The sequence below is a fragment of the Dunckerocampus dactyliophorus genome, chromosome 7, assembly GCF_027744805.1.
Source record: "Dunckerocampus dactyliophorus isolate RoL2022-P2 chromosome 7, RoL_Ddac_1.1, whole genome shotgun sequence".
NCBI lineage: Eukaryota > Metazoa > Chordata > Actinopteri > Syngnathiformes > Syngnathidae > Dunckerocampus > Dunckerocampus dactyliophorus.
This window is the reverse complement of record NC_072825.1, coordinates 26,859,881-26,875,829: the sequence shown is the minus strand read 5'-3', so window position 1 is coordinate 26,875,829 and position 15,949 is coordinate 26,859,881.

The window sequence follows — 15,949 nt, the reverse complement described above, 5'->3', positions numbered from 1 at the left end:
AAAGTGCTGAGTTTTCCACTTTATCTTTAAGGCCACCCTAAGGAATCTCTGTTGATGTAAAGCCCTTAACCCCTAACTACTCAGTGGACGCAAGTATATGATGAAAAAAGAAAAAGGGGTTATACACCTCTCGACATTATTTCTTTAATCATTTCCTTCTTTTGTCACCCTGCTGGGAATGTTCATATCCAGCTCAGCTGGAGAAGACATCTCTTTAACAAGAGCATTGAGACGAATATCTGAATGACACACACACACACACACACACACACACACATATATATATATATATATATATATATATATATATATATATATATATACACACAATGACTGCTGAATCTGCTGCATTCACTGGCGGTGCAGTTTTACTGTCTGATAAATCTGATCAAAGAGAGACAGATTGCATCGATGAAAGAGCAGATGGATTGGAAAAGAGCAAAAGCAGTGTTAGGATGTGAGCATCTAAAAGTCACTGTAATGAATCAAATAAATAGAATGCATTTAATAACACATGGAGCCTGTTTGTTTCAGTAATCAGCCACTTTAACATGCGGCGGGCTGTTGGGATGGAAATAGCTCGACTGACTATACAACAATGCTTGTAGCTTGTGATGGTGTACAGTACATCCCCTTCAGGTTAGCTGAAAAGGTAATAAACCAGAACCATTGTTTCTTTTCACAGTATGACCCCCATTAAGCCAATTACTAGCCTTTGTTGTCTTTTCTTTTTTCTCTGTTTTCTTCTCAGGTTGTTGCCGTTTTGAGCTGTAAACCCACTCAGTGTTGTTGCTACCTTTTGTTGTTGTTGTCTTGTCTCTTTTCTCTCTGTGTCCGAAGCCAACTACTTACCGGTGTTGCTGTTTTGTTGTATTTATTGCTCGTAAGTCAAATACAAGCCAGTGTTGTTGTTGCTTTTGTTGTCGTGTCTTTTGCTCCGTTGTTCTCTGTTCTCTCCACCTGTCCAAAGTAGTCTGCAAAGTAGGAATCTGTATTTATAAATGGAATCTTTTCATACACTGAGCATAGAAAACCTGTTTACAACCTTCTAAATGCGTTTTTTAACATTATTAGAGCCCTCCAGACAGGAAATAACACCCCTATAATCACCTTTACACTCGTATTACCCCATATGGTAAATATAATAAGAGTAAATAAACCATTTAAGACAGTAAAGTAAAACCCTGGTCCCAACCTGCCATACTTGCAATTACAAGTGTGTGCTGTCTACTTCCAAAAATTTGGAGGATCCATATGTGGTAAGTTTGGGAGCTTTTGCTGCTTTTGGACTGCATCGAGCTACGGATTCAACCCCAGAACGAGTGACGCACGTGCCCTCTACAGCCAATGAGCACACACTGACTCCATGAGCACGCACGTGATACTCTGCACTTTCCCAGTTCAACTGTCCAATAAGCACGCAGAACTCACTCGAGTAAGCACGTGCTCCGCACTTACAACGCACGTTGTGTGCACTGATTTCTGCAGTAAAGCCAAGCTGACGGACGAGTGCCAACATTTTATCTCCAAGATGCCAAAGACACAGAAGAAGGGGTCAGCTGCATCTGCAGTTGAAAAGGCAGCGGATACGGCCAGAGAGGCCCAACAGAAACGAGCCGCGGAAGATGAGAGGACCAGAGAGGAAGAGGACAGGAGGAGCGAAGAAGAGTCAGATGGTGACACCATAGGGTCTGATCATAAGTAGCATGCTGCTGGAGGTGCGCTGCCACTTGAAGCTGCTTTTGCAGCATCAGAACCCGGAGTCTCTGCGGCGGAATGGGCGGCATCTTGAGGCAGCAACAGCAGGGACTTCTGGAGGTCGTCTATACATACCCCCTGATATTGGACGAAAAAACTCACGTTCATTGCACTTCCAGGCACTTCCAACATGCGAGTGAGTACGGACAGTACGTGAGCAGCACATGTAAGTCCGGCCTCCGTACTCCGTGCACGATATGTTGCAAGCGCGTTGTAAGCACGTACAACTCACTTACCACGTGCACGATGCACAACGCACACAACCGGCCCTGGCCAGGCGCGGCGTGGAGGCCACATACTCACACCTTGCGCAACCGTGGGAGTGACGTTGACATAAACTCTCCCTGCTCTTGCCACTCCCTCCCCATGTTTTCAGAAAAACGTAGCGGCCGTGGCCTCCCCAAAAAACGTACGGACTAAAAACACGCACGGTGGGTTGTAACCGGGGCTTAAGACTCGTGCCCGTGTGTGTTACTTTTAATGTGTTCCCTAGAGGAGCTGACAGGAAGTGACGTCGGAGGTTCAGAGTTGAGTTTTAGCTTGGAATGGGTTACCGCTGCAACAGTATCCCGTGTTTTATTCTGAATGATTGTGCCTGTTGTGAGATCATTCAAACCTGAGATAAAATCTTGCTGTTCCAGCGATCAAGTCTGAAGTTTGTGTGTCTCACTGAACATTACAGTAACATTACTGACACCTAGTGACCAGTGTAGAAAACTACATATCAATCACGGCATCTTTGAATGCATCTTCTGAATGCCTTATACAGTCATCCCTCACTACATCACAGGTCGAACATCACTCCCTCGCTCTTTCATTATTTTTCACAAATTAATGAATGAATTAATTTTAAAAACGGTTTATTATTATTATATTAGTTAAAAGACAAGTCATATATAGTACAGTATTCTGTTAACTAGGTGTCAGTAAAGTTGCATTGATGAGACATTTCTTTACATTACATTTTCTTAACTTGCAGCCGTGGATGTAGAGTCCAACATGACATACTGAAAAAAAATTCAGTGTGGAAGTGGTACATTCTTGCCTTCTTAAATTGTCCTTCTTTAAAACACTTTCTTCAGTTCAGAATAAATAAATTGGAGGCTAACTAGTTAGGTCTGCAGATTGCTATTATTAAAGCAGTGGCCGTCTCTTGTGTCATGTGGTGTAAACAAAGACAGTAGTACTGTCGGAGTGTACGTCTACACTCCGTCCAATTCATGTTGGATTGGCTGTCCTGTATATCAATCAAGAGACATACTTCATAGTGAGGATAGATGATAGGCTGATTTCTCTCTCTTTTTTTCTAAATGCCATGCGATCGACCCACATTACATTCAAGATACTACACCAATACGGAACTTCCACAATGCTAACGGTGAGTTATATCGTATTATTGCTTATCATGTCTTCTATATTAAGTTCTAATAATAATCTAACAATGTTAAAAGGTCATAAACAGGTTTTCTATACTGTGCTTAAAACAAAAACATTCCATTTATTAATACTGAATCCTACTTTGCAGAAATCGTGATTGGGGCTGGAACCAGTTAATCGCAATAAACGAGGGACGACTGTATTTCTATTTAAGTTCATTTAGTTGTTTTGCTTAATTTTGGCAGAAAATTTGCTTCATTATGCATGTTTTGACTAATAATAGACCGTATTGAACCACTACAGCATGAGTTATTAATTAATGTATTTTTGAAAAACAGTGATAAAGTGAAGCCACGGAATATAAACGGAAAATGCTACATGACACTGTGGGTTCCCTTAGCAGCTCCTTCAGCAGCAGACTGTTACACCCACGGTGTAAGAAGGAGAGGTTCCGCAGGTCCTTCATACCGACCGCTGTCAGGCTCTACAACACCCGCACCACCTGAACCATGTGTCACTATGTATTCTTTACTTGCGTATCTTGCTTGCTGCTGTAACAAGTGAATTTCCCTGCTGTGGGATTAATAAAGTACAATACATACATACAAAAGTGGCAAGGGACAACTGTACTACCTTGTGTTTTTGTTGCTGCTCTTGCCATTTGTCAGTGCCGTTTTATTCTCTTATTTCTCTCTGCCTGGTTTTTGTCATTTTCTGTTTCGTTCTCTGTTTTCTGTCTGTATGTCCGCTCTTAAACCAACCACTAGCCAGGGTTGGTGTTGCTATCGTTGGGGATGACATCATCCATTTAACGGCAGTAAAAAGCCTATATTTCCAAATGTTTACATAATATATTTCTATCAAATGAAATATGAACTGGACAGCAACAATTCCATCTTTCTAGCCCAGTGGGTGGTCAGATTGGATGCACGGCGGGGGCTTGAACTCGCAACTGTTGCCTAAGGTCAGATTTGCATTTTTTTCTTTGATTGTAAAGGTTACATATTCCAAAGACTTAAACAGAAACCACCTTCAAGGACACTCCATGGAGTGTCTGATGATGGCATCACAACAGGGAGGGGAGTTTCTTGTGTATTTTGAGAATTGTGATTTGTTACTGCTGTTTATCCATTTTATCACCATTTCCTCTTTATGAACCGTTGACCCCCCAGCAGGATGTCGTTGTGCGGTGTTTGTGTGTTTTCTTTTTCTCCATCCCGACAGCAATATGCCTATGTCTTGTGCAGACAGCATAGAAGAGTGACATGCATTATGGCTGTATGGGTGCTCTTTGGTGTCCATACTCAGAGCACAAGATGACGGTGGTGGAGGATGAGATGCCATTTGTCCACTCAGCAGCCGCACGCACAAACATCTAAACATACACAGTTATTTTTTTTAAATTTTCATTTACAACAATGGAATGGAAGAGCTCTCTTGTACAGCTTCTCTGATTGAGTTTGTGTGCATGGTTGTGTGCGGAATATTTATGACCGTGTGCGTGCAAGCATGTGTGTGTGTGTGTGTGTGTGTGTGTGTATGGAGAGATGGGGTGCTGTGAAACAGAGGCTCTGACTTCAAGCACACACACACTTTGTCACGCTGACTGACTGACTGTTGAAAGGCTGGAAAGCCATTAAAGACTGCTGAGGCTAAATGATGGCAGGTGCTGCTATCCATCTGCAGCTTGCACCAATCACATAATACACAGCAGTCTTCATAGTTAAATATCGTACACTCGTGGCGTAGCGCGCGTTGCCAGGGATAGTCAAACTGGTTTGCGCCCCCAAACCTCCGGACTAGCAATTAGTTTGAACAAATGAGTTATGAACAAGCTCGAGATACTCAATATTGGCTTTCTGACTGATAGCCGATGTTGTCCAGCAGTTCATTACTACGGATGTACGATAATATCGGCCAACCGATATTGGCATAAAGAAGTGATATCAGTATCTGGGGTTTTCCGATAATGAAAACCGATATTTAAAAAATGCCACATAGATGGACATTTTAATGTTCACATGGCCAGGATGACACCACAGTTTATTCACATACAGTGCAAGCCCACCTCCTTTCCACAGGCTCTTGTGTTCCTGTCCACTCTGACTGCCCTGAAGTCGTCTAGCTCCACGTTAGCCTCTGGGACGCTAGCTGTTAGCCATTCAGTGAAGCACAAATAAGCTGCACTCCCTGAAGGTCTTGACATTCTTGCCAGCTCGTCAAGCTTTCTCGATAGTGAATTCACGTTTCTCATGATATTAGAAGGTACCGAAGGCCTGAATCGCCACTTCCTTGCTAGCCGCTTGACTTTCATCTTTCAGCCCCGGCTCTGCCGCCTCGATATGAGTGGGCAGACAGGGACTCACACCGATGTGGGACGTCACTCTCATGGCACGTAAAAATGTGCTTGAATAACCAAACAGCTGCTTAAAAGGCAGCCTCTCGTGGCGGCCATGTTAATTCCACAACAGGAGATACGATGTTACACATATTGGTAATTGAGAGTTTGACAAAATCGGAAAATAAAGTACATACATGTGTAGTTCAATAATACATAATACATACATACATACATACATGCATACTGTACATACATACATACATAATAGATACATAAATAAGTGCATAATAAATAATAATAATACATATTGATAATTATACATAATAATATAATGAGTCCTGTCCAGTCCTTCAACAAACAGGAGGTATATGATGTCACACATATTGGTATCTGTTGATATTGGAATTGGAAATTGAGAGTTGGACAATATCGGCATATCGGTTATCGGCAAAAAATCCAATATCGGACATCCATATTCATAACGACATCAACCGATACCAATACAGGCAGCAGCTCTTCCCTTTAAACGAATGTTGTGTCCCGAACACATTACGCCTCTTTTTCTGTGATGCCACCAGATGCATTTAGCAAATTAACACCGTTCAAATTTTGCGGCATCACTCTATCACGGTTTTCCAAAAAGATATGAATTAATAATTCATGCGGTTTCATGGCCAAATATTAACAAAAATATGCACATTTAAGCAAGTTGTAAATTTTATTTGTCTAAATTCAGTATTTTCAAGCAAAAATAAGTAATGGCGTAATAACACAGAAGACACATTCAAATTGTGAATGTAGTATTCTACCTTGGTCACTAGTTGTCTGTCAGTGAGACAAGCCCCATACTTGGTGGCTGGGACAACAGGCTTTGATTGCAGGTTTTCATCTCACAACAAGCACAATAATAATAATATAACCATCATTATCATCATAATAATTAGGGATGCTCCGATCAGGGTTTTATGCTGCCGATTCCCATACCGATCATTCAGGACTGAAATCGGGCGATACCAAAACCAATACCCATCACATGGATTAATTATACATTTTTTAAATTTGTTTATGGTAAGTGCTATTGACCATATGATATGAAAAAAGGAACCATAAATCACCTTAATTTAGACAAAATCATATTTGACTTACTATTAGAAGAGAACGAATACTGTATCACTGGTGAAACTGATAGGATGAGACGCCTTCTTTAAGGAGACTTTGGATGTGAGAGTACACTGGTGGAGCTCTAGCAGGACTTCCAGGTGAGTGAGAGAGCACTCGGCAAACCGCTGAGAAAAGCTGGTCATCAATTATTTTTCAGGTTATTAGCTTAGCCTTCTGACTGCCACGCACATACGGGCGAGTGTTGTCCACATGGCTGCATTAGCTGCCGTTGGACTGACAAAAACTCACCAAACTCCGTCAAGTGTTTTTCAAATGCCAAAAGGTTTTTAATGTGCTACCCCCGCAAGATAGTTTTCGGGGCATGAGTTGGTAGTTAAGTTCCACACAGACATGATTGTTTTTGTTTTGGCACGCTTGCGCGCTGTGAAGGAAAGTGGAAGGAGCACGACACCCAGGACGTTAGTTAGGGCAAGACACTGCATACGCTGCACGCATGTATCGCTGCGGGCTGCAATCGTACGAGTCACATGCGATCGGCTTTTGTGATCGGCGTTGAAAGGCATTTATCGGCATATGCCATATATTTCACGGAAATCGGTCCATGCTGATCGGGGGCCGATGGATCGAAGCATCCTTAATCATTATATTAACACGGGCTACTGTTGTGGCCATTACCCACACAAAGCCCCCCCAGGAAACACATTCACTGTGACACACACGAACATGAGTTTTATTCATGTCTTAAATGGTTTATTTTCTCTGATTATATGTACTGTATTGGCTCATATGAATGTAAAGATGACTACAGTATATGGGTGCTATTTCACGTCTAGAGGACTCTGATAATGTCAAAAACCGTACTTAGAATACCGTAAACAGGTTTTCTATGCCATAACTATGACAATATTCCATTGATAAATAAGGAATCCTACTTTGCGGAAATTCACTTAAAACGGTCGAGTCTGGGACCAATTAACCGCGATAAACGAGGGAAAACCGTATGCACAAATGGAGGAAAACCATGCCAACAAACTGCTGGAGGTTGAAAAATCTTTCATTATCACCAATTCTCCTTATGTCCTTAAGTAAATGTGCAAGCAATGGTGAGTTTCGATTATGTCGACGTGGGTCAGCAGCTCCAAGAGGTGTCGACTTAAACTGGTTCCCCTGTACTATTTTTTCCTTGTTGCTTACCGCCCACCACCACCACCTCCACCTCCACCTCCTGACTTGCTGTCATATCACAAAGACAGAACAAGCTGGGAGACTCTTCACGTGTCTCGTTTTCCCTTGTTTCCTTGTTTAGTTTGTCTCGTGTCGTCCTCAATTTCTTTTAGCATCACCTCTGTTGAGGCGAGGGGGGCAGAGTGGCGTGTTGACTCGCATACTTAGCAAGGTGCGGCCTTGTATTCCTGCTAATTCTTGAGCCTTCTGCTGAAATTAATGATGAGGATGACTAAATGGGCTGTCACAATACACCACTCTGGAGACTCACAGGGGTGGGCTGCTGGCAGAACACTTACACAGTCAGCTGCAACACACACACACACACACACACACACACACACACACACACACACGGAGCTAAGATAGAAGGGCTATTTCTCAAGGTGAAGTGATGTAAGAATGCTTACAGAAGAGGAGAGAGTAAGTAAAAGCAGGTCTGGTCCAGGTGGGCTTCCATCAGCGTTCAGTGTTATTTTCGGAGGGAGGGCGCAGAGAAAGGGATGGATGGAGGGAGGGGAAGATGAATGTAGTTAATTAAGACGAGCAGGCAGAGGAGACAGTGTGGAATTACACAAACACTAATTAGAGGCTTCGTTAGGGGGCACAAAATGAGAGCAGCACATCCATCATCGCAGGCCGCCATCCTTCTTCCCTCCCGACGCTCTTTGCCCAATTTGCCTCCACCGGGTCTTCCTGCCGCCGCCACTTGTCATTCCTCTCTCCCCGCTTCCGCCCTCAATCGATCCACAAAGCTGTTAACTAAAGAGGTGCGATTAAGCATTGGGAATCAAAGCAGGCAGCTCACCTACCATCTAATTCCCGATCCTGATTTCTGCCTCTTCTCCCTTTTTTGTTGTTGTTGGTGTTGGAATCGTTCGTTTCACTTCCTGACATGCTGACAGTGCCGCGTCAGCAGTCTTTTTATCGTCTCACTAAGCCATTCAATCTCTCATCTTTTCCTACATTCAATACAACACTTACAGTATACGGCATAGCTCCACTCTTATTCTTCCCCTCACACTGTTGTTGTCTCAGTCCATATTCCTCTCATGCACACACACACGGACACGCACACACACACGCACACACACACTGGTAGCAAGGAATAAGGTAGGCATCTTTAGATAGAGTGGAGCTGAGTTTTGCCCATGCCCACTGGTTTTAAGGTTGTTTAATTATTATTTTTAAGCTAACTTATGCTATTAAGGTGATTGGCACAGGCCAGACTCATATTAAATGACAACTACCATCCAGCCATCCATTTTGTGTAGCACTAGGGTTGGGCATCGAGTCTCTAGCATCGATGGGAACTGCGACTAACATTCCGATTCGGAACAGGATCGTTAAAATTTTTTGATTTTGATTTCTAGTTCCAGTGCCCACTTCGCTGACCAGAAGAAATAGCCATGAACACCAACAAAGAAGAAGCGGCTAAAATGTTTTGCTTAGCTTCATAAAAAAGAGCGGTTGGCTCAGTGCACCATTTGCAATTAGGCATGCTCGGATTGATCGGCCACCGATTAAAATCGTCTGATTTCCGTGAAAAAGCATGTGATCAGCATATGCCGATGAATGCCTTTCAACGGCGATCACAAAAGCCGATCACCTGCAGCTCGTACTATTGCAGCATGCAGCCTGTAGCGAGCGTCACAGCCTGTAGCGAGCGCCCACTTTCCCTTCCTTCACACTGCGCAGGCGTGCCAAACCCAAAACAATCATGTCTGCCATGTGGAACTTAGCTGTCTTTTGTGAGAGTCATATAAACTTTGCACCCTGCAAAACACGTCGCGAAAAATATCTTTCATTTCATACAGCATTCGAAGAACAAGCACTATGTGGACTATGGTAAGTTTTCAAGGCTCACGGTGTGATCATCAGTCGAATGGCAGCTAATCTAGCCAACGCTGGACAACACTTGCCCGTATGTGCGTGGCAGTCAGAAGGCAAAGCTAATAACCCGAAAAATAATTGAAATCATCGGACAAGATGGCCAGCCGTGGAAGACACCAGGTTTGCCGACTCTCTCACTTGCAGCCCCGCTGCATAATACCTGTAAGTCCTGCAAGGACACCATCAAAATATGTACTCTCACATCCAAAGTCTCCTTAAAGAAGGCGTCTCATCCTCTGTAAGTTTCACCAGTGACATATGTTCTCTTGAAAAAGTAAGTCAAATATGTTTTTGTCTAAATGAAGGTGGTTTAATGGTTCCCTTTTGCATATCATATAGCCAATAGGAAATAAAAAAACCTTAACACTCAACCTAGCATCATAAACAGGTTTTCTATACTCTAACTAAGAAAATATTCCATGTATTAACATTGAGTCCTATATCACGGAAATTCATATATCGCGGTCGGCTCTGGAACCAATTAACTGCTACAAACGAGGGACAACTGTAAATTATTTGGACTTTTTGTTGTATTTGGAGTTTTTAATAATACATACTGTGACAAAGAATACAGAACTTTTTTTTTTTTTTTACTTTGGGCTGAGAAAAAGGTGTCCGTCCAAAGGATACATAAAAGAAAACTGCACTTTTTGGGGGGGAATTTTGCCCATCCTCCACAATGCTCATGTGAGACATGAACACACATCTTTCTCTTTTCTGTTTGTTCTAAAGATATAAAAACAGATAAAAAGCGAAAGCTCTGTAGTGCATGTAGTGGAACCCACCTATGCCACCTACAAAGACCGCTATAAATACATTTTACATACATTATATCCATGCTGTAACCATGTAGTAACAGGTACATTCATGATAACACGTAATACTTGCAGTATTTTGACGTATTTTGGTCCTTTAGCATCAGCAGAACTTCCTTGCTCGGTGCATTGATTTCACATAGCAACGGAAAGGAACGCCTACACCGAGCATTTTCCAAACTCAGAAAAAAAATACCGCAGCAGTGGCGGCATCTCCAATACGCAGCCTTAGGTTTTTGGTAGTGTCTGAGGTGTTGTCAGTGTGACACTGATGCACTACGGGCGAGTCTACCGGGTCAGTACGCCAGTAACGTAGTTCAATCGGCGTAAAATGTTAATAATACTACTAACAATGTCGCTGTAGCTTGGTTATGTGCACATTATATGTAAATGGAGTGTTGTTGGTGCTTTTTGGAGACTTTTTCAGACGACTTCATAGGAGGAATGAGTATGTCCCATATGTGCAGTAATGAGCTGGCTCTTTTTATCTGTTTTTATACCTTTAAAACGCACAGAAAAGAGAAAGACGTGTGTTCATGTCTCACATAAGAGTTGTGGATGATGGGCAACATTCCAAAAAAAGTGGTTTTCCTTTCACACAGGGCTTATTCATATTAAATGATGGTTACCTTAGAGGTAGAGGGGGAGCTGCAGTATATTTTCACAGCAGCTCCCATGAGGCCCTTTTCTTGTCCAAATCACTTGCAGCCCAATTTTATACCCTTATTACAATCATTTACTGTATTTGCCAGTAATAATGACTCCAATAGCCTTGCTCCCATAATAAAATCTATCAAAGGGACTGTTTATTTTCTGTCCTTTCATCAGAATTTATGTTTTTCTTTTATTTATTCATGCTTAATATAATGCATGTCTGTACACAGCCTTGTCTGAGTGACAATTTGACAAAGACCCACGGACAGCTGGAGCCAGTGCAGTGGCAGTAAAATGACAGCTGACCCGAGTGGCAGACTAATAGTTTGATAGCAGAAAGTTGATTGGTCGACACATCGAAAAGGTATTTTATGAATAAACTAAACGACTGAGCCAATGTTGCTTTGTTAATTCCTAAAACTACAAGGACACTGTGTAGAACGCATACCTCTGCCAAGGCCAAAGTCATAAAAGGACATTTAAAATGAATCAGCAGCAAAATGTAATGGATACCCTGGCACGTGCGACACCCCTTCCACCGAGTAGATTTACTGTGGCCTTTTTACACCCGTTTCACTCTGCGTAAAATGTCCTAACGAGGGGGAAAATGGTGTTCTGTCACATGCACAGGAAAAATAATTTAGTCAATCTAGGATGGAGAAGTTGACGCCGCTGCCGTGTGTTTAATGCAAGCCAGCTGCAACACGCTAATATGCAACACATGTATGGCGGGTGTCCTCCAGGGTACAATGTGTTCTGATGTGAGCAAGCTAGCGCCTCAAATGATACACCAAAAAAGGGTGGGGGGGTGGGCGCCTATTAGTAGGAGGTTGGGAGGCCTCATGTAAGACAGGAATGAAATACTAACGAAGCATGAGCAGAGATGAGAACGTCTATGGAAGCGTCACTTTTACATATCTAAGATTTACACTTCAACACAGGCGCCTGTGAGGATGACTTTGCTGCAGGGCTTGCAAGCCGGTGTTCCCTTTTCTCTGAACATCTCCTACTAAATAAATGATCACGTATAAAACTATTAAATGCATCGATTTTTTTTGTTCTCCATTTCAGCGGAGTTCTAGTAATACAACATTGAAAACACGTTATTAACTGTACAGGCAACGTTTTAACTGTCCTACAAGTGTAAAAAAAAGTTAACCACTGCATGATGAAATTCAAATTAGAATTAAAACCCTTTTTCTTTTTGAAGAAGACTGACAGACATAACGGAGAAAGAACAAGAAGGTGTTTGCAGAATGATATCATATCCCCTAGTGGTGTTTTATTAGCATTGCTGGAGCTAACACGTTTTGAGATTTGTGATTGGTTCGTCGTCATGTCCTGTTCAAACAAAAATATATTCAACAGGCTGTTTTTTCGATTCAAGTGTGACACGCTTCCTCATTTTTATTCTACATTTAATTTAATACAGCAAAATTAATAGGAATAAATAAAACCATGTTTTTCCCCCTTCTTCAAATGTACTTCAGAAGAACAAAAATGAACATTTTCAGAAAAAAAAATATTTTCCCCTTTTTGTAATGAAGTTAAAAAGACAAAATATAAGAAATATATATAAAATAATAATAATAGAATAATATAAAATATAAGCTGTCCACATTTTGTGATCCCATCTCCCAGTTTTTGTAATTGATTTAATTAAAAAAAAAAACATTTTTTAAAACATATTTTTGGTGTGTTTTTTTCCCCTTTTTATAGTAAATTTCATTAAAAAAATAAAAAAACACAAACTCTCATAAAAATTATAATTTTGCATTGCGTCTTGTTTATATATTTAATTGAATACCAATACATACAAATATTTAAGGGAAAATAATGAAATCTTCACAACTTCCCATTCTCTAAAGCAGGGGTCACCAACGTGGCGCCAAGTAGCCCCCCATGACCACATGAGGCGCCCGCAAGCCTGCTTTTCATTCAGGTTTTCAGTTAGTAATGTGAGAACACTAGAAAGAAATGCATTCTGAAATACAAAGTGTGAGCTGTGGACACCAGCATTTTGGTTAATGTTCTGGTTTGTTTGGGTTGAAATAAGCTATGAAAATAAATGTTACAAAAATGAGTAGCTCTTGGCCATTTTCATTGTGTAAAAGTCGCTCTCGCAAGAAAAAACGTTGGAGACCACTGATCTAAAGCCGCCTTGACACTATCAACAATACTGCTACAACATGCTTCCCAAGAAGACAAGCGGAGGCAAAGCAAGGCCAGCGGTGCCTCGACTTGAAGAGGAGCCCAGGCAACAGAACAGCCGGGACAGTTGGAAGTTGCAGAGAGAGATATTTCTCCCCCATGCAGCTGCCAGGTAACATACACACCTTTTCTTTTCTGCAATGAGAGCTTCTTCTCTGGGCATCAACACCTTGTAGGTCCCTCGCAAATAGAGGAATTAATGAAGCTGGGGGGATGCTTGCTATAGCGAGGCATCACATGGGACAAAGCTGGACCAAATACTGCCACAACTGCTCGACCATGCATACACATGCAGGAACAACGCACGTCGCACGCAAGGGTGACAAAGCCAATCGCACAGGGGGCCAAAATTCTAAGGCGATTTTAGGCCGAGAGCCGAAAAGTACAAGCCCCCCAACCACTATGTATCCCGGTTCCCCGCACGCGCAGTTGGAACAACTTTGCATACCAATGTAACGTACCAGGCAGCTGTGGTTGGCTTTTCAGATCGGGGATGTACCATATTATGTAATAATGGTACATTATGTGGTCATTTTCACCTCATTATGTAATAACAGCACATTTGTTGTATTTTTACAATATTATTGAACGCATTTTGGAATCAACTTTGTCAATAACTTGTTACATATTGCAAAAGTTACGATCAAATGTGGATACTTCACTTTTTCTAGACAATTTGGTGCATTACGTAATGAACCATTGAAACCGACGCCTTCGTTAGAAAAATCACCAGAACAACATTAAGCATCTCAGCTTCATTAGAATTCACTTTAAGCAACTACTGCTATGTTTCATTGGTCAAACCTAAATCAAATGTACCTGTAAAGATGTTTGCAAGCTAGAGACAAAAGCTCCTCTAATTAAGTATTATTCAATCCAATACAAATATTGGATAAATTGGATAAATATTGGATAAATAAATCACCAAATAACTAATTGCTTATTGTTTTTGTTTTCCAAAAATATGATAAAATAAATAAATAAAAATAAAATATCTCATGCATTATGTAATAAACAAACCTTTCCCTTTATCCGTATACATAATCCCATGTTTAATCATTTGGAAAAATTGAAGTTCCCTCATTGGACTACTCTTATACACTCCTGATAAAAACTTTAAGACAAGTTGAAAAATAGACATTTTGTGCTGGTGCATTTTAAGGAGGTTCAAAGTGGACCTTCAAAACGACAAAACAATTTTGGAGTAAGCAATTTATTGCAAACAAGCATTAAAGTGAAATACGCTGTTCATCAGATGATCGAAAGTTGAAAACCATATTAAAATAAAACCTGAATCACCCCAAAATAGAAATAAAATATTCAAAAAAGATTATGTCTCACATCTGGCCTGGGAACGCCTTGGTGTCCTCCCAATGGAGCTGGAGGAGGTGGCCGGGGGCCGGGAAGTCTGGGCTCCCCTACTGAGACTGCTGCCCCCGCAACCTGGACCCGGATGAGCGGAGGAAAATGGATGGATGGATGTTAAAAAAAAGACTCAGTAATGAGTAGCTGCGCCATTCCTGTTAAACACATGAAAAATAGGTTTGTGCATGCTTGATGCCAGTGTTTCCAGGAGGCTAGTGGGAATGTTGCTCCAGGTGGTGAAGATGGCTTCACAGAGGGCATCCACTGTCTGGAACTGATGGCCATTTTTGTAAACTTCCCTTGTCATCCATCCCCAAACGTTCTCAATTGGATTTAGATCAGGGGAGCATGCAGGATGGTCCAAAAGAGTGAGATTATTCCTCTGGAAGAAGTCCTTTGTCAGGCGGGCATTGTGAACTGCAGCGTTGTCCTGTTGAAAAAGCCAGTCATTACCACACAGACGAGGGCCTTCAGTCATGAGTGATGCCCCCTGCAACATCGGCACATAGCCAATCGCTGTTTGACGCCCCTGCACAACCTGAAGCTCCATTGTTCCACTGAAGGTTCATGATGGCGCCCTCTCCACTCTGCCGTGTGGAAAACATCTGAGGTGGGATCTCCTTGTCATGCCAGTAACGTTGGAAGCCATCAGGACCGTCAAGGTTCCATTTTTTCTCATCAGAGAATAAAACTTTCTTCCTCCTTTCAATGTCTCATGTTTGGTGCTCTCAAACTGTGCAAATTCCAAACTGGCAATTTTGCGGCATTGAAGGAGACAAAGTCTTTGAAGATGTTTTTTTTCTTCTTAAAAGCTTTCTCTCGCACATGCTGTCTGATGGTTATTGGACCACACTCAGCACCACTTCATTTGGGACTAGGATGGTCCCGTGTCTTGATGAACAGCCAGTTGGATCCTTCGGCTGAGGGCCGGTGACATTTTTGGGGTCAGCGAGAGGCCTTGCTTATGCAGCTCAACAATCCCACCACGTTCAAAGAGAGAAAGTGTTTTTGCCTTTGCCATTAAAAGAACATGACAGTGTGAATACCTGACAGAAAATGACATTCAGTCCAAATTACTGGCAAAATTTTGGATTTAAAGGTTGTGCTCTTGAACTTTTGATGAGCCTATTTCACTTTAATGCTTGTTTGCATTAATTTGCTTACTCTAAATATATTTTTGTCTCCCTTC